General features: G+C 37.2%; 1 protein-coding gene across 12 annotated transcripts in view; it reads left to right on the top strand.

The window, feature by feature from the left end:
* The window catches only part of LOC148657144 (pituitary adenylate cyclase-activating polypeptide type I receptor-like), a 189352-nt gene that overhangs the window by 112127 nt on the left and 53271 nt on the right, over positions 1 to 23954 (top strand). The gene's annotated exons all lie outside the window — the stretch shown is intronic.

Here is a 23954-nt window from a genome sequence, read left to right as displayed (position 1 = left end):
TAGGTCCTGACACCAAATGACGTTAACAACAAATTATAAAAGTCAACAAATACACACCTAATATTGCCAGAAAAGAGTGGTAACACTAATGGTTTCATTCTTCCGGGTAGATAGCGTAATAACAAAGCAGCAAACATGAGGTTTCAAATGAGGTACTGTACATATGTCATTGAGGAAAAAAGGGAAACCTATTTCCTATAACATAAAATACTTCACTCATGTCTATACAGTATAATGCTTTTAATACAGTCACTAAACAGCTAAGAGCTTATTCTCTATCTCCCCACTTTTCATGAAAATAACTCTCTCTCCAGCATGCGTTGCATCTCATGGATGCTTCTCTACATTGTGGATAGTCACAATTTGGGGGTCGTGCAAGGTAATATGGTGCACATAAAATTCTGTGCAGATATGCCAAACTATGTAAGGTAAATTCGTGTATAGCAAGGGCTTACCATAATTATAAACATACTGTATAAGCCTTAGATTTCATTTTGTCACCATTAGTATTCTAGACAATGTGTTAAAATTGTTAGCATAGCTAAACATGCAGTAGACACTGTACATCTACATGAGTAGTGTTATGTAAAATGGAATAATGAACTTATAAAACCTCATAACAGCTGCGAGTAAGACGCTTCATCGTTGTGCATGCACATATTTAATATTTTATCTATTTTATTTTTCTTTTTTCTTCACTTAGAATTATATATTTAATTTTGTTGACCACATTAAATGAAAAATATCACTGTGCTGCAATTATGGATGAATGACCCGGTGTATTCCAGGATTAAAGGATTTTTCCACACTGAAAAGCTAAAAAAAACTAAATCCTTTTAGTCTTCAACTGTGAAGACTGCAAGGAGTCCTAATTCCTGTATTAAAAAAAAAACTCAAGGACAATGACAAAGTCAACTCTTTGAATGTCTTCACAGTCAACAGTGAAGCTCAAACCAGAGAATAAAGGAGGGACTATTGGGAAATGCATTTTGCACTGAGACAAGGAAGTGTTTTTTTTTTTAAAGGGGTCTGGTTTATTTAAAAAAGGTTCAGTCTTAATAAAATCAAGCCCTTTAGTTAAAACTGGCATACTTCCTACTTAATGTGGATTAAATGGCTTCATTTTTGCTAATGTGTATTCTAAGTCTCTGCAAACCTGTATGTTTGTGTGCCCTGCAATAGGCTTTCCACCACTCTTCATCTTCTGTATTTTGTATCTATTATAGGACAATAAAATGAAAGACTTTTTGATAATAAATCCTGCATACAGAACATCTTATAGCTTGTGGGGTAAAAGAACTAAAGATGGTAGATTCAGACAAACTTTCAGAAAGCTAACAATACAATTAAAGATCCCCCCTCCCCCCCAATTTAGCGCGTTGCAAAACTGTTTATTGCATCTGTGGTCATTTATGAACTTACAAAAAATGTTACTTAACAGAATCAAGCCTATATTTTAATTAAAAAGAGAGACAGCGGTATTGTGGCACTGCTGGAAGAATATTATTTTGACAGGAAAGAGATTGATACTAAAAAAAGAGGGACACCGAGTCCCTGACATTAATAGTTTGGAACACAGTCTGTTGCAGAGTCTCTCCTTTTTTATATCGGTACCAATTCAAATGTGTTTTTAGGAGAAAGCGGTATTTAGGGCATAGGCTTGGACTACTGAATTTTGTAAACAGACCAGTGAATGTATTGAAATTGATTAGATCATTGGCAATAAAGCTGAATTTTGTGTGCATATGGGGAAACATTGTGTTAATTCAGTAGGTGGTGAAATTATATTCTGATTACGATTTTGTGTGTTGCAGCAACAGAGTAAACAAAATTGGAGAAGACTGGAGAGCCTTTTTTGCATCTATGAATACTAATGAATTCATAATGAGATATGCCAGCAGACAGAAGGGTTGATACAGTATATATCTTATTAATAAAACCTAGCTAAACAAAAACTCTAATACAACCTATAAAAACGCCCATTTAAATCAATTACATGCTTTCTGTGCATCCAAACACAGCATATTATTATGTTCTTTACACATGCCTTTATTCAGGCTGACTTACATGTGACTTTTACTTCTCTACTTATACAATACATTAATTCAATTTGCCATAACAATCCTGCAAGGGTGGCAAAATGATGTAGTAGTTAACATTGCTTTCTCACAGTGTTGGGGACCTGAGTTCAATTCCGGGGGTACATGAATTTTGTATGCTCCCCGCCATGTTTGTGTGGGTTTCTTCAGGGTGATCTGGTTTTCTCCCCTAGTTCAAAAACATACTGATAAGTTAATTGGCTTCTGGGAAAATTGGCCCTGGTGTAAGGGTGTGTTTGTCTTCTTCTTCTAGTATATTGTCTGTAGGAAAGTATTTTATTAAAATAGAAATCATTTTAACTAGGCAAACCAAGTCTGTTTATTGAATTTTTTTTCAGTGTATAGCATAAATGTATCTGTATTGATTTTAAAAAAATTGAATCAATATTTTTTTTTTAGAAATAGAGAGATCATAGCAGGTATTAAGGTTATGATCAAACATAAACATGACTTTTTATCTGCTAAATATATTGTTTCAAGGAAAATCAGTCCTAATCCCCAACTCCTCAATGATTTAGCTAGGATTCCGTTTTTGTTGGGTATTGTGCCGTTGTCTATAATTTGAAGTACATTTCTTCATCAAGTGAAATGGACTTGCCCAATTTAACATCTCCTTCAGTAAGCAAATTATTTTACACAGGGATCTGCATCCCTGGTCCTCAAGAGCCACAGTATCTGGTTTTGATTTAGGCTGAACTCTGAATGATTAAATTGAATTGATCAGTTGCTTAATTGGCAGGTTTGTCAACACTGATTTAGAAAAAGCAGGTCTTGCTTAATTTCTTTGAGTTCTTTGAACAAGCAACAGCAATGATGTGCAAGGTGTGGTATACTTAGACTTTCAGAAGACCTTTAATAAACCTTTCTCATAGAAAATTCTTAAATTATTAGACATTCAAGGAAATACATGTCTCTGGATTAAGAACTGATTAATAGATAGAACACAGAGAACCCCAAAGGGTACAGGTAAGGGGCAAAGTCTCTAATTGGGGTGATTTAATTGGCAGAGTACCAAATGGATCTTTATTAAGAGATCACCGAACTACCTATTTTATTTTATTTTTTTAAATTCTGGTATAGGTAGTAATCTAGTCAGGTTTGCGGATGATGGCAAAATATGAGCATTAGCAATACAGTAGAAGCTATAAAGGAAATTTGAAAATAGACTCTAAAACTGGACAAAGGTCTGACACATGACATTTAATGCAAAGGATGGAGTGTTACATGTACATAGGAAAAAAACAAACTATAAATATAAGAATAACTGGATATAAAAGGTTTGAAAAAGACATACATACTGTATTTTGGAATTACAGTAATCCAAGGCAAACATGTGACTGATTACATTTATTGTAGTGCTCTGTACGTCTCTACAAGCAATTATTGAAAACAAGCTCTAAAGATTAAAAAAACATGAAGTTTATAAAAGCTACCAATGAAAAAGACTGCAATTTAATGTTGATACCATTTGAGTCTTCTAGACAATGTGGGGAAGCAATAAAAAGGCAAACAGAACAGTATAAAGTGCTCCCCAGATTTATTTATACCCCTGCTGAAATAGGAACAAAAACCACCAGCACAATAGAAATTTTGGATGGGATATTGTTTTGATTGATTAAAAAATATGTAAACATATAATTGTAGTAGCACAGTTTTGTTAAAATTAATTGAATTTCATAACACAGAATTATGAAATTTATTCATATTTATTCACACAAATTGTTATTTTAAACTACAGCAAATCTACTATACATTCTGCTCTTCAGAAGTACAGTGGATGCCTCCAGAGGTATAGAGAGGCCTCCAAAAACATATTGTTTTTTGGGGGTATAAAAGGAGATTAAAAATAGAAAATATTCAATAGTTGCATAGATGATCATGGTTAAGGCCAGATTGTCTTTGAAGAATGTAGCAAAATGGTGACCTCTTCAAATTGCTAAAATCTCTGAAAAAGAATCCACAAAAAGCTGAATCTCTTACTTAGTACTGCAGTATTAATTATTAAGAAATATGATTCCAGTGTAGTGTAAACCGTGCCAGGAAGAGGACTCAAATACTGTATATCTTGCATGCATGGACTATAAGACATGTGGTTCAGGAATTATGAATCCAAAGGTTGTAGTTGCAGACTTCTAACACAAACTGTCAACTTCAAAATACAAAGTTTCAAAAGGTATCATTTGATGTCACCTGCAAAAACGTGGCATTCCTGACTAGGTTGAAAGAGAAAAGCTTCTTATGAGGCAAACCACAAGAAGAAGCACCTCAGGTTTTTCAAATTTGACAAATTACATCTCAATGCGAATTGGAACCATGTGTGGTAGTCGAAGTGATAAATGAACTTTTTTGACATGCTCATTAGAATTACATATGCTATGAAAAGGATGAAGCTTGCGTTGAGAAAAAAAACTCATACCCATTGTGAAATATTGTGTGGGATCTATAATGAGGCTTTTTTGTATCTTTGGATTCTGTTGTATTTGATGAGATGGGGAATCATGAACTCTAGCATTTATTCAGCTCATTTGGTTGATATTAGCCAGCTGGTGCAAATATGTCACCCAGCCTGACAGAAATCAGGGAATCATCTTTGACAACATGTCTGTATAGAATGTTCCAGAATCCTAGAACTATATAAAAAATCTGAAAACAGATTTAAAGATATACCAAGAATGATGAAAGTAAAAAACGTTTAACCTAAAAGGCATGTAAAGTACACATACAACAGTTTCAGGCTTTTAGTACTGTATAAGGGTCACATTTGGAAGTAAACAAGGAATTGGTAATTAATTAAAAAAAATATTGGGATTACTTGATTACTTTAAGAACTGACATGGAACCTACAGTGGCTATCAAATGTATTTACTCCCCTTTGAAAATGTTATGTTATTGTTACCATATAGAATCATGACACATTTCTCAGAAATATGTTTTGCTACCCATCAGTTATGTTTTACACACTCAGAAAATGTACAAACAGTACATATAAGCATAGATTAAAAATAAACATAACATTACATAAAATACATCACACATTCAAAGTCATTAAACAACACACAGGTCACATTACACTCACACAGGTTAACAAAACTTGTTAACTTGAATTTCCCTACAATCACCCTAAAACCTCATAATGGCAAATACCCCTTCTTTTTTTGCACACTAATTGCAATTGGCCATAAACCAGTCCTCCTTTATTGTGAACACATTTGGTGAGCAGTTTTATTAAAAGTGGGATAAAGGTATTCCTCATTTTGGTGCTTCTCCATTAAGAGATTAAAACGTCTGTTTAAAAGATCCAATTATTATTCTTTGTGTAGAACTTGAAGGATTAAAAGAGATACTAACATCTTATCTCAACATATTCTTAATCTAAACAATTTGAAAGTTGTACTCTAGTTGCAATACATTCTCAGTAATTTGGACATCTTGGCTTTTAATTGCACAGAAAGACTTTGTACCGTTATACAAAATGGTTTCCGTTAAACCCTCCTATTTGAAAACTGAGAGTTCTCACTTCTGTGACTTATTGTAAAGTTGTTATTCCATAGTATATGACCCTTTTACCACAGAACTGAAAATAAAACCATGGATAGATGGACTTCTGGCAACAAAAACCAATAACCTGCGAAAAAGAAGTAAATTTGCTCTTGTTCTTTATCACAGATAATTACAAATTTAGTATATCTTCCAAGACAGATTAGCATCTACTGTATGTGTGTTCTCACATATGTATAGGATGTAACCTACATAATGGATTTTGTTATGAATTATAACTGGTGAAGGATATTCATAATGTTCATGTTACACCCTGGCTGGGAGCGGCTTGCATCCTGTCATTGCCACTGACAACCAGCAACATTCGCACTTTAAGATCTTTTATCAATTAAGATCTGAACTTGTGCGAACACAGTCAGGATGCGTTTCCAGGCAGTCGTCCTTTTTTCAATCAGGTGGTCAATAATTCAGTTACCTGCTGCAGAAGATTATTTAAGGCTTTCTCTCTGCTCATCTCACTGTTCTGACATTGAGTGAGCTACAGCGTAAGCAACAGTTTCTTGTGTACTGCATCTTCAGTTTATTTCTATTGGAGCCCCAAAGGAGCAGAACCTTTTGTCTCTGGTGTAATTCTTTTTGTTTATAGGATTTTTCTCACTTCTTTTCAAGCCTATCAACCTAAATCTCTGAATGAACAGGCATTTTTTTGCCTGCAGCATTTTTACCCTCCAGTATGACAGATCCACCCCTTTGGTTGCCTTGTCAGTATCACCTCACCGGAGTTTCCAACTCTCTGTGCCTGTTGTTTGTTATGATATTTCACCTGCTTCTATAAAATCATCTTTTTTAACTTGATCATATTCAATAATTCACCTTAATTCAGCCTAACTCCATTCAAGGTTCCTGAGGAAGCTCTGAGACACTGTGCCTGGAGCTTGGCTTGCAATTCGCCATGACCCTGATTCTCAGGGTCTGCAGCATGATAATTTAAGACCAAAGAAGATTTCTTTTGTTTTTCTAGTATTTAATATCAAGGCATTCTGGTCAAACCATTTAACAGAACTATCTTCTCTGTTCTGATACAGGCTAGGATCGTCATTATCACTCATCAGAGAAAGTAAGGTGTAATCAGAAAGGCTTGGTTTAGACTGTTGGCAACACAATCATATGGAGAGAGAAGAGCAGTGGTGATATTCCAAATCCCTAGGATGCCCCATATTTGGTTATTACCTTGGAAGAAAGTATATTATTGTTAAAAATAGGGGGATTACAAAAATGGTGAATAACAGGAACTGACTCAAAAACTAAAATAAATGATAATAACCCCCAGATTGTAAGGATTTCTCAAGAACATACCCGAGCGGTTGGTAAAATTATAGGCACGTTCTTGTTTTATTCTCTGGCACAGCTTTGGTGAAAAAAGTATTAATTCAGGCACACTTGATTAAACAAATATTTATTAATAGAGATATTACAAACACTACATACAGTACATCACATACAGCTCAAAGGTTTCCCTATGTACATCACAAGTTCACAGACAAGGCGTTTCGGAGACCTACGTCTAGACCACCAGGGGAAACTCCAGAATGCTGCCAAGTATTTGACTTTGAAATAATATGTACAGACACCAAAAGAAGTGATAAGCTGTCCTCTAAACTAAATAGAATACAACCTACGATTAAATCTCTCTATATTCGGTATAACCCGGATGCCACAAAATAATTGGGAGTGTATCTTCCTATTCTAAAATATACTCCCTAAACAGGAGAGGCAGTTTTGTACAGAGAAATTCTTCACTCAGGAACTCAAAGTTCCCTAAAAGCTACACAATAGCAAGCTCTTTTAGCAAGATTCAAATACTTGGCATCAATCAGGTCTTTTCGGATGTTCGAGCAAGGAGCTATCACCTGGCACACACTTCAAGTTCCGTCTCCACCTGTCTACTCTCTGTCTTGTGGTCTGTCCTTTTTCTTTTTTCCTCCTTTCTCTGTCTTGATCTAATCTTATGTGGTGTCTTTCTGGACTGTTGACCCTTAATTATTTACCCTGAACTTAATTAAGTAAGATAAACCAGAGAAAACATTGATTGCTTTGATCACAGAATCTGGACCCTCCTACATCTCGGCAATCATCCCCTTTGCTTTGAAGCTGGAAATGTTTGCACTGCCAGGTGTTAAACACTTCATCTTAGAGGCAATTCCTAGTCATCTACACCTTTTTAGTAACATTATTAACTTTAATCTTCTGCAGTCTTCTTGTAAGAATGAATTGTACCAAAATATCAGATATGGGTTGATTTGTAATTGAATCATTTTTGATAATAAAATGTATGGTTGGATTGTATCAAAAGCTGACGAAAAGTCAAGGAAAAGTACCCAGGCCTATTTTTGTGTTTTTCCAAAGAAGGTGTTTTGAAGTAAGTTGAGTGAGGGTAACTACAGCATCTTCTGTGATTCACCCTTCTTTATACACAGACTGATATGGATCATGTTTCCCATGTAATCTGTGTGAGATTTTGTAACAAGATCAACTCCAGTGATTTAAAAGGAAAACAAAATCTAATGATTGTTTTAAATAAATTAAAAATAACTGCTTATTTATTCACCAACTTAAGTTAATATTAGTATGGTCAACGTTTGGCAGAATTTACAGCAGGTTCTTCTTAAGATAATATAAGTTTCTACCAGCTTTGCACATCTGGACACTGCTATTGTTGTCAATTCTTCTTAGCAAAATTGCAAGTTAGATGGTGAACAACAGGTTTCAACTTCTACAACAGATTCTCAATTTATTTGAGATCCCGGCTTTAACTGGGCCACTCCAGAATACTAAAGAGAAATTTTGTCTTTAAACCACTGCAGTCTGTTGCAGACTGCAGCAGGATTTCCTCCAGGATTTCTCCATAGTTTGCGCATTAATTTTGCCTTCTATCTTCACAAGCCCTGATGCAGTGAAGCATTCCCATAGCACAAGTGATGTTATGCGAAACATAGTACTTAGCGTTGATTCCAAAAGGCTCAATTCTGGTTTCATCAGACCATAGAATTTACTTCCATATGGTCTCAGACTTTCTCATATGTCTTCTGACAAACTATAGTTGAGATTTGACTTTTTTTCTATAAATGGTTTTCATTTTGCCAGTCTCCAGTGAAGCCCAGATTTGTGAAGCATTCAGGTGATTGCTGTTGTATGCACAGCTTCTCCCATCTCAGTCTTGGAAGACTGTAACTGGTTTTGAGTTGTCACAGGCCTCTTGGTAGTTTCCCTGACTAGTGTCCTTTTTTTGCCCGGATACTCAGTTTTTGAGGATTCCCTGTTCTGCATAGATTTCATTATAATGGACTTTACTGTACTTTGGGAAATATTCAGTGCCTTGAAAAATTTCTTCTACCCATTCCCAGATTTTGAATGTTCCTTCGTCTTCATGAGGCAGTTTTTTGTTGGGAGCTGTACTGATCAACTACCAGAGATATCTGTATCTAGCCCGAAGGAATGTGAAACCTTTTACCTGTGCACAAATGGACTCTATTCAGATAGTTACAGTATGTGACATCTAAAAGCAATTGGTTGCACCAGAGCCTATTTAAGTTTGTCAAAGCAAAAGCGAGGAGTCCTTATGCAGTTAATTTCTGTTTTAGAGTTATGATTAATTTAGTGGGAATTTGTAAAAGTTTGTAATAACTTTGACATGCTATTAGAGTTTTTTGTGTCAATCAATGGTAAAAAAGCCTAAATAAATACATTATGATTTCCACTGTATACTGGAACACAATAATGTGTGGTAAAGTTCAAGGAGGGTGAATACTTTTGATAGCCACTGCACAATCCCACAGGTCTCTAAAAGATCCAATACCAAGTAAATTTTGAGCAATATTATATGCACATTAACTGTGTAACTGCAGCGTTGTGCAGCTAAAAACAACACAATTATAATTTTGTGGTTTAAAATTATTGAATGACAAAATGAAATTAGTGTGACTTCTGCTTTACAGCAGTCTTAACTCCTGTCTTAACTACCTCACAGTGAACCCACATCACTGTCAGAAACTAAAATTACTTTTAGATTTTACTACATTGACACAACAAAAGTTTTATACAATAAAATGACATTAATAAAAAAAATGATTTGGTTAGACACGAGATCAATCATGAGAAAATGGAATAAAACAAACTTTTCCATTGACAAGCTCACTCTTACTGCCAGCTATTGAGTGCATTTTTTCCTGACACCACATCACACCATAATAAACATCTGAATCACTTTCAGTATATACATACTGTATGGGGAAAACAACATTCTGAAAGTGCCTCCTGTCATGATAATGAAATGACCATATCAGTTAAACCTATTTATAATCTAAAAAAACATACAACAAGATGGAACAGCCTTTACTACATTGGTAAAATAGTGGGACTGAGGAATAACTACCCATGTCTTTGGAGGGGGAGCTGCATAACCTTATAGGCAGTGTAGACTCATGTCATAGTAAACCACTTGGTTGACTGCTCTGGAACTAATGTTACTGATGAACCCTGTGCATAATAAAATGCTGTTTAATGTCACAGTAAGTCATCGAGCTCTGCCCTACTTTTGCACAGATTTTCCATCTACTAACTGTGACTAAGTGGATTTTGTACAAGCTCTAGCATCTGACAATACCTTTCAAATCAGTCCTTCTCTAAACCTGTGTTGTGTTTTGGTAGAAGGCCAAAACGATACTGTTTCCTTATATAAATGCTTTAGTGCCTTTTTCAAACAATGTCAGGATCGTTCTTGGAAATTCTCTTAGTTTACAAAAAAATAGTTTTTGGAAGCAAAGAGTTATTAAATCCAGCTGTCTTGCAGAGGTGAGAAGTAAAATGCATTTTTTATTTTTAAAATGACTAAGAATGGCTGAAGTGGATATCAGAAGTGATCTTTGTAGTGTAGTGATCTGAATCATAATCATTGCCACCTGAGATAAAATTGTAAATGTTAAATTTTAAATGAGCTGTACCCAAAGTTCAAAAAGCTGTGATTTGTGAACAGGACTTAGGAACCTCTCTCTAAAGAGATACCACACTTACATTCATAACTGTGCCAATTTCACCATTCATATCAACACCAATAAAAACACATTGTCTTACATTATGAATGCTGTAGCTGCAAGCTCAAAAGCAGAGATGAAATCATGGGTAAGACACTGCTATTCTGCAGTTCACTAGAACTGCTCTGGTAAAATGCCCTGTAGGTAAAAATGCTTGATGCTGTGGAAGAATGTGTAATCATAAAAACGTATAATAATTTGGTTATAAGAATGAATGCAAAGTGTGTAATAGTGGAAAACAATTGCTTTCTACCATTTTCTCCCTCAAACAACATATTAACCCTCTCTGATAACACTATCAAAGAAGCTAAGGATTTTTTATGGTTAACAGCTCCACATCATCTTCCCTTTATAACTAACCTCATCAGATCCCCCAAACTCCAAACTTTTCCAGTTCCTCACTTCACAGAAGGATAAAAAACTCAATGCTCTTCTACAGAAAAAAAAAAACATCAACACCCTTACTACTGTGCATACCTCCACTGATCCTAACCTTGTTGTTACTATACACTCAGACCTTTCCCTTTCAAAGGATGAGCGAACTTTTCCCAGCAAAGGCCTCAGAGTAAATAAAACTATTCAACTTGACAGAAAAAAAAAACAGTAATATTAATTTTTTTCCTATTTACAACAATTTCTGGCAGTATGGTGATGCAGTGGTTAGCATTGCTGTCTTGCAGCGTTGGGGTCATGGGTTCTTGGAGTTCTTGTGTTCTCTCCATGTTTTTGTGTGTTTCTTCCTGTTGCTCCAGTTTCCTCCCAAAGTCCAAAGACACACTATTAGGATAATTGAGTTCTGGAAAAATTGGAAACTGGAAAAACTGGTGTGAGTGTGTCTGTTTGTGTCTGTGTGTGGCCTGCAGTGGACTGGAATCCCAGCCAGGGTCTATCTTGCCTTGCACCTGTTGCTTGCCAGGATAGGCTCTGGCTCCGCCACGATCATGTATTGGAGAAAGTAGCTAGAAAATGAATGGATAGACACAATTTGTGGTGGTTGCTGAGACAAATTGAATTGATTATCATGACAACATAAGGGAGGAGAAGAGTGAATAGGAAAACTTGCAGTGTTTTAGTGTATCGTATTGTCTGAAGCATGGGAATACACAAAGAGATATTTCATATTCATTGCACATAAATTGAGTTTCTTTATATTGCTGTGAATAACAATATAGTGTGCACACAAACAAATATAAATATAAACAAACATTGAGACTGCATTGGGTGTGATGCTGTTTCCTTCCATCGTAGTTATAAATTCAGCAGCAATTTGTTTGAAGTTAAGACAATAAGACGATAAGATCGGAAGAAGTTAAATTGAAAGTGTTCGATTTTCCTGTTGCTGTTTGTGAAGGTTTTAGCTTTTCAACAAAGCCATATCAAGTACTTTAAAAAAACATCCTGTACTCGTTTAGAGTATTTCTATTTTTTCTGACATTTTGCTGTCATTTTTTTACATTGTCAAGATAGGGGCTTCTCTTAAGTAGCTTTGAGTTTATAGAAAAAATACAGGGTGACATACTGGTGGAAAGGATTACAGAAATATATAGAATTACATAATAAATATGTATTTCCTTAATTTTTTTTAGTGTACATACTTAAAGGCAATTTGTAATTTTGGCAATTGAATTTGGGAAATGACTGATCACGTATGCTCTAATGACATGCCACACGTCCCACAGCCTTCAAACTGTTTATCACAGACTAACTTTAGAAAACGTCTTTTAAATCTTACAAAATGTTGATTATAGTTAAGTACCTGAAAACAATCAGTTATTGATTTGCAAAATCCAGCATTGAACAAATATCAGGTGAAAGGCCTTCCGTGGAACCTTGGTTATAGTCCAAAACAGGTAAAAGCAGGTAATAATCCCAAATGTGTAAAGCGTATACCACCGACAGCAGATTTCTGAGTTGACAGTTATATTCGAAATGAATTGGGTTGATACTGTCAGAGGATTTCATGTCCGCTGTAGATCTTCAGATAGTTGTTTCAAGGAGAACCAAAACTGTTTCCTGCTGTGCCAAGACGTTTCTGAGGGTAAAATGTTTGAATCTCTTGGGCTGAGAGGAAGGAAATGAGTTATGTACTGTAAAATGCTTTCAATATAAATGAGAGAACAATTTTCTTTGACAAACACCTCTTTTGGCCCTCAATGTTTTTGGCAAGTAATTGCACTGTAATAAGCAAGAAACAAAGCTCCTTGTCTGCCTAGAATGTTGTGTTTTTGGCACTCCAGAAGGTTTGGCAATATTTGTAGAAGATTGAACATAACAGTCTGTTTTTTCTTTTCATTTTCATTCCTTTTGCTGTCATAAATCTAGTGGACCCTCTTTATTTATATTGAAGTGCTAGCCATAATCTGCAGAAAATGTGAATTTGTGGTTCCAGGGTGTTCCTCTCTTGATGACCTTCATTTCAGTCTCTCTTTAAGTACATAATTTTTACATGCACATGAAACAGACACGAAAACATATTTTATTTATCATTCAAATGTGAAGAATTTCAAACAGCTTATACAGTAACTTACTTGCTTATGTTTCTATATGATGCCTTCCGCAATAGGACAGGTGGTATTTTACTTATTTAACCGTGAAACTTTCCAATTCTATGGCTTCATCAGTTTATTATATATTTAAAAACTAAACTCCACAAGCTGTTAAGATCCTCTTCCTTTGAAAGGAAATTGCTTTATCATCTGTTGCAGAAGACATAAAACCTGCTAGAAGCATATTGCCAATGGTCTTTCTTCCCAATATGTTTACTATCAAGAGAAACGTGGAATGCAAATGTAATGGGCTTTCTTTGACAAAACAAAATGTTAATGTTTCAGCTTGCGAGAGCAAAACAGTATACTATTGTAGTGTGCTCTCACGAGGCACTAGTTCTGTAGGGTTTGGGCATTTACGGGGACAATTATTAATTGTAGCCGTAAATCACAAAATGATTCTTTTAATGGCTTTAGAATCCAACCATGCGATATAACTCAAACAATGCACACACACAGGTACTAATACACGAGGATTCATTTATTAATACATAGAATATGCATGTAAACCTAACAGATCTTATCGTGAGGGTTATCAGAATACAAAAGATATATATTCAGTTATAGAAGTTACGAAGAGTTACATATATCAAGAGGACATACGTTCAGTATATCATTCATTTAGACCGTTTCGTAAATGCACTTGGTTATAACTTCTACATTAGATATTGAAAACAAGTACATAACTCTTAGGAATTGAATTGATATCAACTGGTTGGGATAACAATTGAATTCTCGAGCTGTAATGCATTGAAGTTGAATACTCATCCAATCTCTGGGGATTCAGATCTCCTGCGGGCTCTCTGGCTCCGTGCCAGGCTATGCTGTGCGGCTTGCGACGGTGCGCTGCTGATGCTCTGCGCTGCTCTCTGAAGACCAGCTAGTTAGTTTTGGCTGAAACTAGCAAGAGTTTGTGCACAGGAGAAAGGATGACTGTGGGTCCCAGCAGTTCAGGAAGAAGACCGGTTCGTTCCTGATGAAGCGCTAGTTCTGAATAGTGATTCAGCTGTCCACAGTTCCGACCTGTTCATGAGGCTTGCTGCTGATGCTAACCTCAGGTGGATCCTCTGGTTACTCTCTGCCAACCTCCGCTCTAGACTATTAGAACAGAGGAAAGTTCTGGCACTCGGACACACTGGCCGTTCTGTGGTTGTCCGGGCTGAGTCTCAGGATGGTCTGGAGGCACACTGCGAGAATGTCCTGCCCTTGGGAGCCTTTCTGCTCCTGGGCTGTCCTGCCCAGGAATTCTCCTTTGAATTCCCTTTAAAATAGTCCTTAGAAAAAGTCTTGGAGCTCTGTGCTGCCTGTTTTTACCTGGAGGAACTTCAGCTCATTCATTGGATGAAAGTTCCATGGGCATCAGAGTCCCACGTGGGTTACTCGGCCCTACCAGTCCCTGATTGGTTGATCAAGGTGAGATATGAGTCACTTACTCCTGACACTTAGGAATGCAGTCCAGATGTCCATTTGGCTCTCCCTAGACAGATAGGCGCCAATGGATGACCATTGATCATGATAGCCAGGCTTAGCTAAGTGCATCCCCATTTGGGAGCTGTCCCTTATCAAAAGAAAACATCTTTAAATCAGCCTCATGAATAGTTTCTCTGTGGCTGCACCACAGAGATGAACAGAGAGATGGGGCCTCATTTGGGAAAGCACAGCAACACTTAATTCTGCCTTATTAACAAGCATTGCTGCTACATATCCCCGCTTTTTGAAGGTCACGAGGTCCTGAGGCGTTGTTGCCTTCAAAACAAAACAGAGTTAAGTGATGTCCCCTGTCATTAGAAAATTAACCTTAAATGTCCACATTACTCCTTGAGAATTCATACCGGAACCAGCATTGGGAACAAACAGGATGAATAACATCTGGAGTATGTATATACACGGTAGGAGACATCATCTCATTCTAGGCATTACACATCAGGAAGTTCACTGTCAGTATCTGATACTTTTGTAGGCAGATCTTTGGGAAGAAGTCACTTCCTTTCTTTTGACATGCTACCTTTGACTCATTCATGCTACCCGGAGTACATCTTGATGTAAGAGTACAGCATTCGGAGTACATCCAGTCATGATCCAGCTACCCGGCAGTAGTGTTACAATAACAACAGTTCCTGTTCCCAGCCCTCCGATAAACCACGACACCTGTGTTGGGCACCTGCTAGGGTGGTTTGGAGGTTTGTTCCATTAAAGCAAACTCAACTACCTGTACCTCTTCAGGGCTTACTGTTTCTTGGATTTCTATCGAATTCAATAGTGTGGCACCTGAAGGCATCCATGACCTCAAGTTTGGTCTTATATTGTCTGGTTCTAGACCGTACAGTGTTAAGTTCAAGAGCACTGTGGCCTCCTCGGGAACTTGCAGGAAAACTGATTGGTTAGGTAGCTGCATTGTGGTAGCTGTATCATGCCTGTCACAAGTCATAGTGTCAGTTAAATGTGGTGTGCTGACCAGCCATTTACTTCCCACCTGCTCTTCGTGGGGTTCATTAACCTCCCTCTGCTTGTTAGTAGCTTTACACCCTTCATTGGTGAATCGTTTAGACACAGCCAATGGATAGCTTTGGTAGCCATACCCATCTCAAGATTTGGAACCGAATTCAATCTTGGAGCGCCTTCTGGGTGAGCTATGAGCGATGGGGTTAATGTCACATACTCCTCTACTGAGAAGAGTGGAATCAAGTGGGTTTGGGAATTGTGCCATGGCCATGCCATGCCATGCCATATCATTTGTGCAATATACTATAGTGCACACTGCATGCAAACCTTGACTTTTACCATATCCTCTACAGAGATGGTGAATTCATCAAATGGTAGTTGGTCATGTACAGTAAGTACAGTACACGTGCTTATTGGGTTGTGTGCATGCTAAATGCCTATTATGGAAGTGTCAGTTTTGACATTTACAATGATTTGGAGGATAATGCATAGTTTCATCATAGACACTGATCAGTGAAGAAGCATGAATTGACTAATCTGAACAAAAGCTGCGTATGCACTAGTATCACTCATCAACAAAAAACTGTCAGTGCCCTTAATATTAAAGTTCATGCCAAATGCCTTCTCAGACAAAGGGTTACTCTTTCAAATCACTTTCTTGATTCATGACGATGATGAATGACGTCTCTGAACAAATTTAAAAAAAGGAGAAATTAAGTTGGTCTTCTGGGTTTGCAGTCTTCATAACACAGCCAGAAAAGTATTATTTAGTTCTGATCATTTCACAATGCTAGAAAGCAGAACCATCAAAAAAGACTTTCACTTCTGGTTTTTATGTAGGTAGTCAGGATACAGTAGCTGTTCTGCTCTTTTTTACCTTATATTTGGCCAGTTAAACAAACCTTATATATGAGTCTTATAATGCATACAAGTTACAGAGTAATAAATACTGAACAATAACATAGCTTATAACATAAAAATAACATATACAGATTATGAATATTGAACAATATTGTTATGCTGTTTTGATCAATTGATCATTCATGGTGAACTGATGATTACTCAGATAAGAATAAACTACATATGAAAGATGTTCTGTGCTCAACAGCTTTATCACCACAGCATGCATTATGCTACATTTTTTATGCATCAAAGAATTCTCTCAAAAACGTAACGTAAAACGTAAAACAAATTAACATAATACTGTACGGCACAATAGGCCGATTCTTTTAATTTTTAAAATAAAAATTAAGAAACAATAACATGTTTTTTTATATATTCTAAGGTAATCACGAGGAAGGAAAATCACTAATTTTTCCACATATAAAAAGTAGTTTTTTTAACAATTTAAACTCATTTTATATAGCCTTTAAAGTAATGTCTTTGCTTCTTCTTCAAAAAAAAAATGTAAAAAATCAACTCCCCACTTTCACCTTGCCATAACTATAGTGGGGATGTACCATATATGGGGGTTTGTTCAGGATCTTTGATCCGTTTTGTGGAGACGATATTTACCCTTGGTTGACGTGTGCACTTGGGGTTGTTTTAGTTTGTAGTGGTCATTAGTATTATGGTATTTTAGTTTCTATTATGGGTAATTGTGGTGTCCATCATGACATTAAGTTTAGAGGATTTTCTGTGTACCCAATGTTGGAGCAGTTTGATAAATGTCACAAGGCAGATATGTTATTGATAACATGTTTTAGTCTCTTGGCTTACTGGGGACATACTGTATGAGATCTTAAAATGAAGAAGGGATACAACCCCCACGCCACACAGACAAAGGTGATAAAAATCCATTCAAAAGGGTGCAGTGTGTTAACACAATCTTTGCTAACACAAGCCACTTGTAAGAACAAGGTGACTTTCTTCTCGGTTAAATGAAAGCTACAATACAGTCAGACAGATTTTTTATTTTTCAAGCAAAATTAATAGTTTGTCAAAATCAGCTACTTACAGCAGTACACGAAGTACACGACTTCTCAAATGGTACCCTTTTCTCTCATGCAAACTCAGAGGTTTTTTTTTATAATTTCAAAACCTTGGACTCATAGTATCATCAAAACAGACCCCCCACTGGATCACATCTCCCAATGTTCCACACACATGAATCCCATGAAGTCAGATACACAGATATACCGAAAACAGTAGCTTACACGGCAATGAAGGGCAGTGTGATTGTCATACCGTATACCATATGGCCTCTACAGTATGTGTGAAATATTTTTCTTAATAACAAGTTTAAGCTAATAAATTGTAAATCGTTCACTCATTGCTAAAATTTGCATTAAGACAAAATATAGATTTTCTTAATGTGGATATAAACCTGAAAGAGATGCATTGCATTTACAGCAAGCTATAATAATAAACCACTTTTTATACATCTGGCTATGTATCTCCCCTTTTTGTTTTGTTTTTTGACATAAAGTACAACACTGTATGTGTGAAATATATTTTTCACAATTAAAAGTAAAACTATCCTGATTACTTGCTGAAATTTGAATAAGCACAATATAGGTATTCTCAATACGGATGTAAACCTGAAAGAAGCACATTGGTTCACAACATCCCAGTAGAATAATAAACTATTTTTCATATATTGAACTGAGAAATATTGTTTTTGTAAAATAGCCCTACCCTCTTTTTCATCCATCCATCCTTTTTCACTCCACTTTTCCTAGTGAGGGTCGTGGTTGCAGCAGGCCAAGTAGATCAGCCCAGACTTCCCAGTCCCCAGCAACAGATTCCAGCTCCTCTTTGGGGATCCCCACGTGCTCCCAAGCCAGCAGAGAGATATACTGTAAATCCTCCAGCATGTCTTAGGTCTGCCACGGGGTCTCCGTCCAGTGGAACATGCCCAGAATAGCTCCAGCAGAAGTCAACCTTTTTCACTCCACTTTTCCTAGTGAGGGTCGTGGTTGCAGCAGGCAGAGTAGATCAGCCCAGACTTCCCAGTCCCCAGCAACAGATTCCAGCAGATTCTAGCTCCAGCAGAAGTCAACTGGTCGGCATCCTTATGAGACGGCCAAACCACGTCAATTGGCTCCTCTTTTGATCTGGGGGAGCAGTGACTCCATTCTGAGGCTCTCCCGGATTGCAGAGCTCCTCACCCTATCACGGAGGGTCAGCCCAACGGCCCTGCGGAGAAACCTAATTTCTGCTGCTTGTATCTGCGATCTCGTTCTTTCAGTCATTACACAGCTGATAGAACACAGCTCATCACCATAGGTGAGGACGGGGATGTAGCTCGACTGGTAAACCGAGGGCTTTGCCTTCAAACTCAGCTCCCGGTTCACCACCACAGACCGGTACAGTGCCCACAAAACAGCTGACGCTTCCCCAATCCGCTTGTCAATCTCACGCTCTCCCTTCAACATAACACGTTCCCAACACCAGTCTCCATTACCAGGATCTCATCCTTCTAGGTCCTTTCCACTTATGCCTGCCACTAGACTGGCATCGCAGCCAAACCTCACCCCTCTTTTTCAATTAATTTAATATTTAAAGTACTATAGTATACAGTTTAAAGTTAATAAAAGTGCAATAAGTATACAACTTAAATTCTTAATTGGAATAAGATTGTCCCTCAGCATTGACAGGGATTTGAAGCCAGGCTTTTTTTGCAACAGCCTAAATGCTTTTATACACCATGTTAAACTTTCACTGCTCCACCTGGCGGTTTTACAAAGTAGTAAAGTCCGACAACTGAATAATTTAAAAAATGTGCAGTACCCCACAGAGCGTGTGACGCAATATACTGCATTATCCGCTACAATAATAATAATAATAATAATAATAATAATAATAATAATAATAATAATAATTGCTTACACTTATATAGCGCTTTTCTGGACACTCCGCTCAAAGCGCTTTACAGGTAATGGGGATTCCCCTCCACCACCACCAATGTGCAGCATCCACCTGGATAGCCTACAAGCCTGAGACACTTTAGTAGACACCGTATTTATCAACCCAGTTCGTGAGATGTTAAATAGCATCGTCTTTTGAATAACAACTCACTACACCTGCTACAAAAAAAGATTGATCATTATCTTGATTGATTTTGATCATTAGTACATAGTATACAGTATATGTTGTTGCATGTTTGGATTATGTTTACATTTCACTTCATAGTACCCTATTCTGTAACAGTGGACATTCTTTGAGCTGATGTCAAACATAGCCAGAACTTACTTTTAACTAGCACTTAATACATGCAGTTGATATTTTCTTTGGTAAAACACAGATTTCCTCTTTTCTTTATGCTGTATTTGTCCCTTCAATGCTGAGTAGATTTCTATGTTCCCCTGTCTTCAGAAGGCAAAAGTCTGATCCTCACAGATCTGTAAATAGGTGAAATATTGTATGGGCTATTGTAAAGAAGAACATGCCATGTGATGTGACAAATTCACTTATTATAGAAGGTATATGACTGTTACTTCACATAGCTGGTGTCAGGACCTGGCTTTAATGCTGATTTCATTTTAATCTCCCTTATTCAATTATTCATAAGCAAGTTGGGGATAAAAATCATTGAAAAGCTCAGATCAGGAGAAGGGTACAAAAATTATGGAAGTGGATATCTCTCTGAGCGCTGTCTACTCCATCATCAAGAAATTGAATGTGTATCTTACTATCCAGACACATCTTACTATCTTATACAATCTCATCTTTTCACTTTAGTTTTTGCTGACATTTTTGTGTAACTTATGTTACCCTTTTTACTCCTTGGTTTTGAGCAATCAGTTTTTGAATAAAATATTAAGTTTAAAAATGTGCATGCATCATTTTGTAATTTCACAAAATGTGACACCATAGGAAGGCTCTGAATCTTTTTATAAGGCACTGTATTCATATTATAGTAGTTTGGGTTTTTTTGTAACTGGAGACATACAGTAGGTGGGTGGAATACAACTGCTAACATGAAAGCCAGCTTTACTGTCATGAATGTATCTTGTAGCAAGTCCTGAAAGCTGTATTTTTAGAAAAGATCTTGGATATGTGAGGTAGATCAAAAACAAAAAAATATATTTAAATGCAACCATTTGTGATGAAATATTAATTAGATCTGCATTTTATTGTAGTAAAATACACATAATGAATTTCCCAAACATACTGTAGCTATGCACATTAACATTAATATTCAAATTAACAGTGAGTGGGAATTGAGTAATAAACCGTAGTTGCATGTGCTGAATCTGTGGGGTGCTGTAATGAGAATAAGCAAATGAGGTCCTCTGAACTAATTCACTACTTGAAGCCTAACCATGTAGGTTGAAGACATTGTCTTTTAATTTTTCTTCTCTGTAGTACAGAAGATAGGTTCTCTAATTTGCACACAACAAAAAAAGGCCATGAAATAGATTATGTTAAAGCATAGAAAATGTTTTAAGCAGCAGATCCAGGACTGACATTTCTGTACAGATGCTGCCATCAAGTGGAAATAACTTGGAAATATGAGCTAAAATAATCCCCTGCTGATTATTTTGGTTGGAAGATGAAAGCTTGAAAGGATTTGTTTCTTATTTTATACAAGATAGTTTTATAATATTTAATATTAATAATATTTTAATACACATTAAAATTTGAGAAATTTAGTTTTCCATCACTTAATAAATAGGAGAGCTGCATTAAAATATTGATAGGATATTGAAGTAACTCATTTTTATAAGTGTAGAAATTGTTTTGTTTCTGGCTTTGTTAGTTTGTGAAATAAAATAATTGATTAAAATGTATATCTTAGTAACCCAAAGCTGAGCTGACCACCATTATATACTCCCTGAAACCTTATATGGGTACAACCTTCTCCCAGCAGATGATATCCATCATCTAATAACCGTATGCTCATTCAGAATAACTTTTCTCCTTAACTTTTCTCTCATTACCTGTGACTTTATTACTAGAAATTCCCTATCACAGCCTGTATACAATGATTGTTCAGGAAATTACTAAATTACCTACAGTACAGTGCCTTGCGAAAGTATTCGGCCCCCTTGAACTTTTCAACCTTTTGCCACATTTCAGGCTTCAAACATAAAGATATAAATTTTTTATTTTATGTGAAGAATCACCAACAAGTGGGACACAAATGTGAAGTGGAACGAAATCTATTGGATTTTTGAAACTTTTTTAACTAATAAAAAAATGAAAAGTGGGGCGTGCAAAATTATTCGGCCCCCTTGCGTTAATACTTTGTAGAGCCACCTTTTGCTGCGATTACAGCTGCAAGTCGCTTGGGGTATGTCTCTATCAGTTTTGCACATCGAGAGACTGAAATTCTTGCCCATTCTTCCTTGCAAAACAGCTCGAGCTCAGTGAGGTTGGATGGAGAGCGTTTGTGAACAGCAGTTTTCAGCTCTTTCCACAGATTCTCGATTGGATTCAGGTCTGGACTTTGACTTGGCCATTCAAACACCTGGATACGTTTATTTGTGAACCATTCCTTTGTAGATTTTGCTGTATGTTTGGGATCATTGTCTTGTTGGAAGATAAATCTCCGTCCCAGTTTCAGGTCTTTTCCAGACTCCAACAGGTTTTCATCCAGAATGGTCCTGTATTTGGCTGCATCCATCTTCCCCTCAATTTTAACCATCTTCCCTGTCCCTGCTGAAGAAAAGCAGGCCCAAACCATGATGCTGCCACCACCGTGTTTGACAGTGGGGATGGTGTGTTGAGGGTGATGAGCTGTGTTGCTTTTACGCCAAACATATCGTTTTGCATTGTGGCCAAAAAGTTCGATTTTGGTTTCATCTGACCAGAGCACCTTCTTCCACATGTTTGGGGTGTCTCCCAGGTGGCTTGTGGCAAACTTTAGACGAGACTTTTTATGGATATCTTTGAGAAATGGCTTTCTTCTTGCCACTCTTCCATAAAGGCCAGATTTGTGCAGTGTAAGACTGATTGTTGTCCTATGGACAGACTCTCCCACCTCAGCTGTAGTTCTCTGCAGTTCATCCAGAGTGATCATGGGCCTCTTGGCTGCATCTCTGATCAGTCTTCTCCTTGTCTGAGCTGAAAGTTTAGAGGGACAGCCAGGTCTTGGTAGATTTGCAGTGGTCTGATACTCCTTCCATTTCAAGATGATCGCTTGCACAGTGCTCCTTGGGATGTTTGAAGCTTGGGAAATCTTTTTGTATCCAAATCCGGCTTTAAACTTCTCCACAACAGGACCTGCCTGGTGTGTTCCTTGGTCTTCATGATGCTCTCTGCGCTTTCAACAGAACCTTGAGACTATCACAGAGCAGGTGCATTTATACAGAGACTTGATTACACACAGGTGGATTCTATTTATCACCATCAGTCATTTAGGACAACATTGGATCATTCAGAGATCCTCGCTGAACTTCTGGAGTGAGTTTGCGGCACTGAAAGTAAAGGGGCCGAATAATTTTGCACGCCCCACTTTTAATTTTTTTATTAGTTAAAAAAGTTTCAAAAATCCAATAGATTTTGTTCCACTTCACAATTGTGTCCCACTTGTTGGTGATTCTTCACATAAAATAAAAAATGTATATCTTTATGTTTGAAGCCTGAAATGTGGCAAAAGGTTGAAAAGTTCAAGGGGGCCGAATACTTTCGCAAGGCACTGTACATATAGTATTTTTGTAGGTTTTTTTCGGTGGTCTGGTTTCTTCCCACAGTCCGAAGACATGATGGTAGGATCATGAGAAGAAGCAGGAGTGGTCCAGCAGCCTCCAGGGCATGAAAACAAAATGCCTCTGACTCGCTTAAAGTCACTTGAGAGGCACTGCCTCAAGACTGGGCTAGGGTCCTCAGGGGATAGAAAGGAAGAGACTTGACTTGACTTGACTTGCTGAAAGTCACTATGTAGGCGCTGCATTCAAGGGGAAGAAAAGAAAGAGAAAACATTCCCTGAGAGGCACTGCCCCAGGAGTAGAGAATGAAGAGAATTAATTTCCTTGAATCTCTGAGAGTCACTTGAAAAATAAGCGCAAGACGTCCCCTGACTCATTCAGAGTTGCTTTGGGAGGCATTGCCTCATGACTGGGTTAGGCCCTCAGGAGACAATGAGAGGAAAGTTAGTAAGTTAGTGATGCTCTGAAGAGTAAAGCCGGGGCTCCCTTCTGACTCATGCTATGAGAACCTTCCCAGGAGGGAACAAGGTGGTGGTGCTACCATGAGGTCAGGGAAATGAGCTTTACTTACCCCCCAGAGGGAGCATTGAATGCAAAGGCAGCACAAAAAGAAAGAGGAGGGCATTGGAGAGAACCCAGAACTTTAGACCTGATCATTAATGTGGAAAGAGTTTAAATAGGAAG

Source organism: Lepisosteus platostomus, chromosome 8 (assembly GCF_059453375.1).
Source record: "Lepisosteus platostomus isolate fLepPlt1 chromosome 8, fLepPlt1.hap1, whole genome shotgun sequence".
In the NCBI taxonomy this organism is placed as follows: Eukaryota; Metazoa; Chordata; class Actinopteri; order Semionotiformes; family Lepisosteidae; genus Lepisosteus; species Lepisosteus platostomus.
The sequence above is the reverse complement of the archived record's forward strand: the minus strand, read 5'-3'. Positions and strand labels throughout refer to the sequence as shown.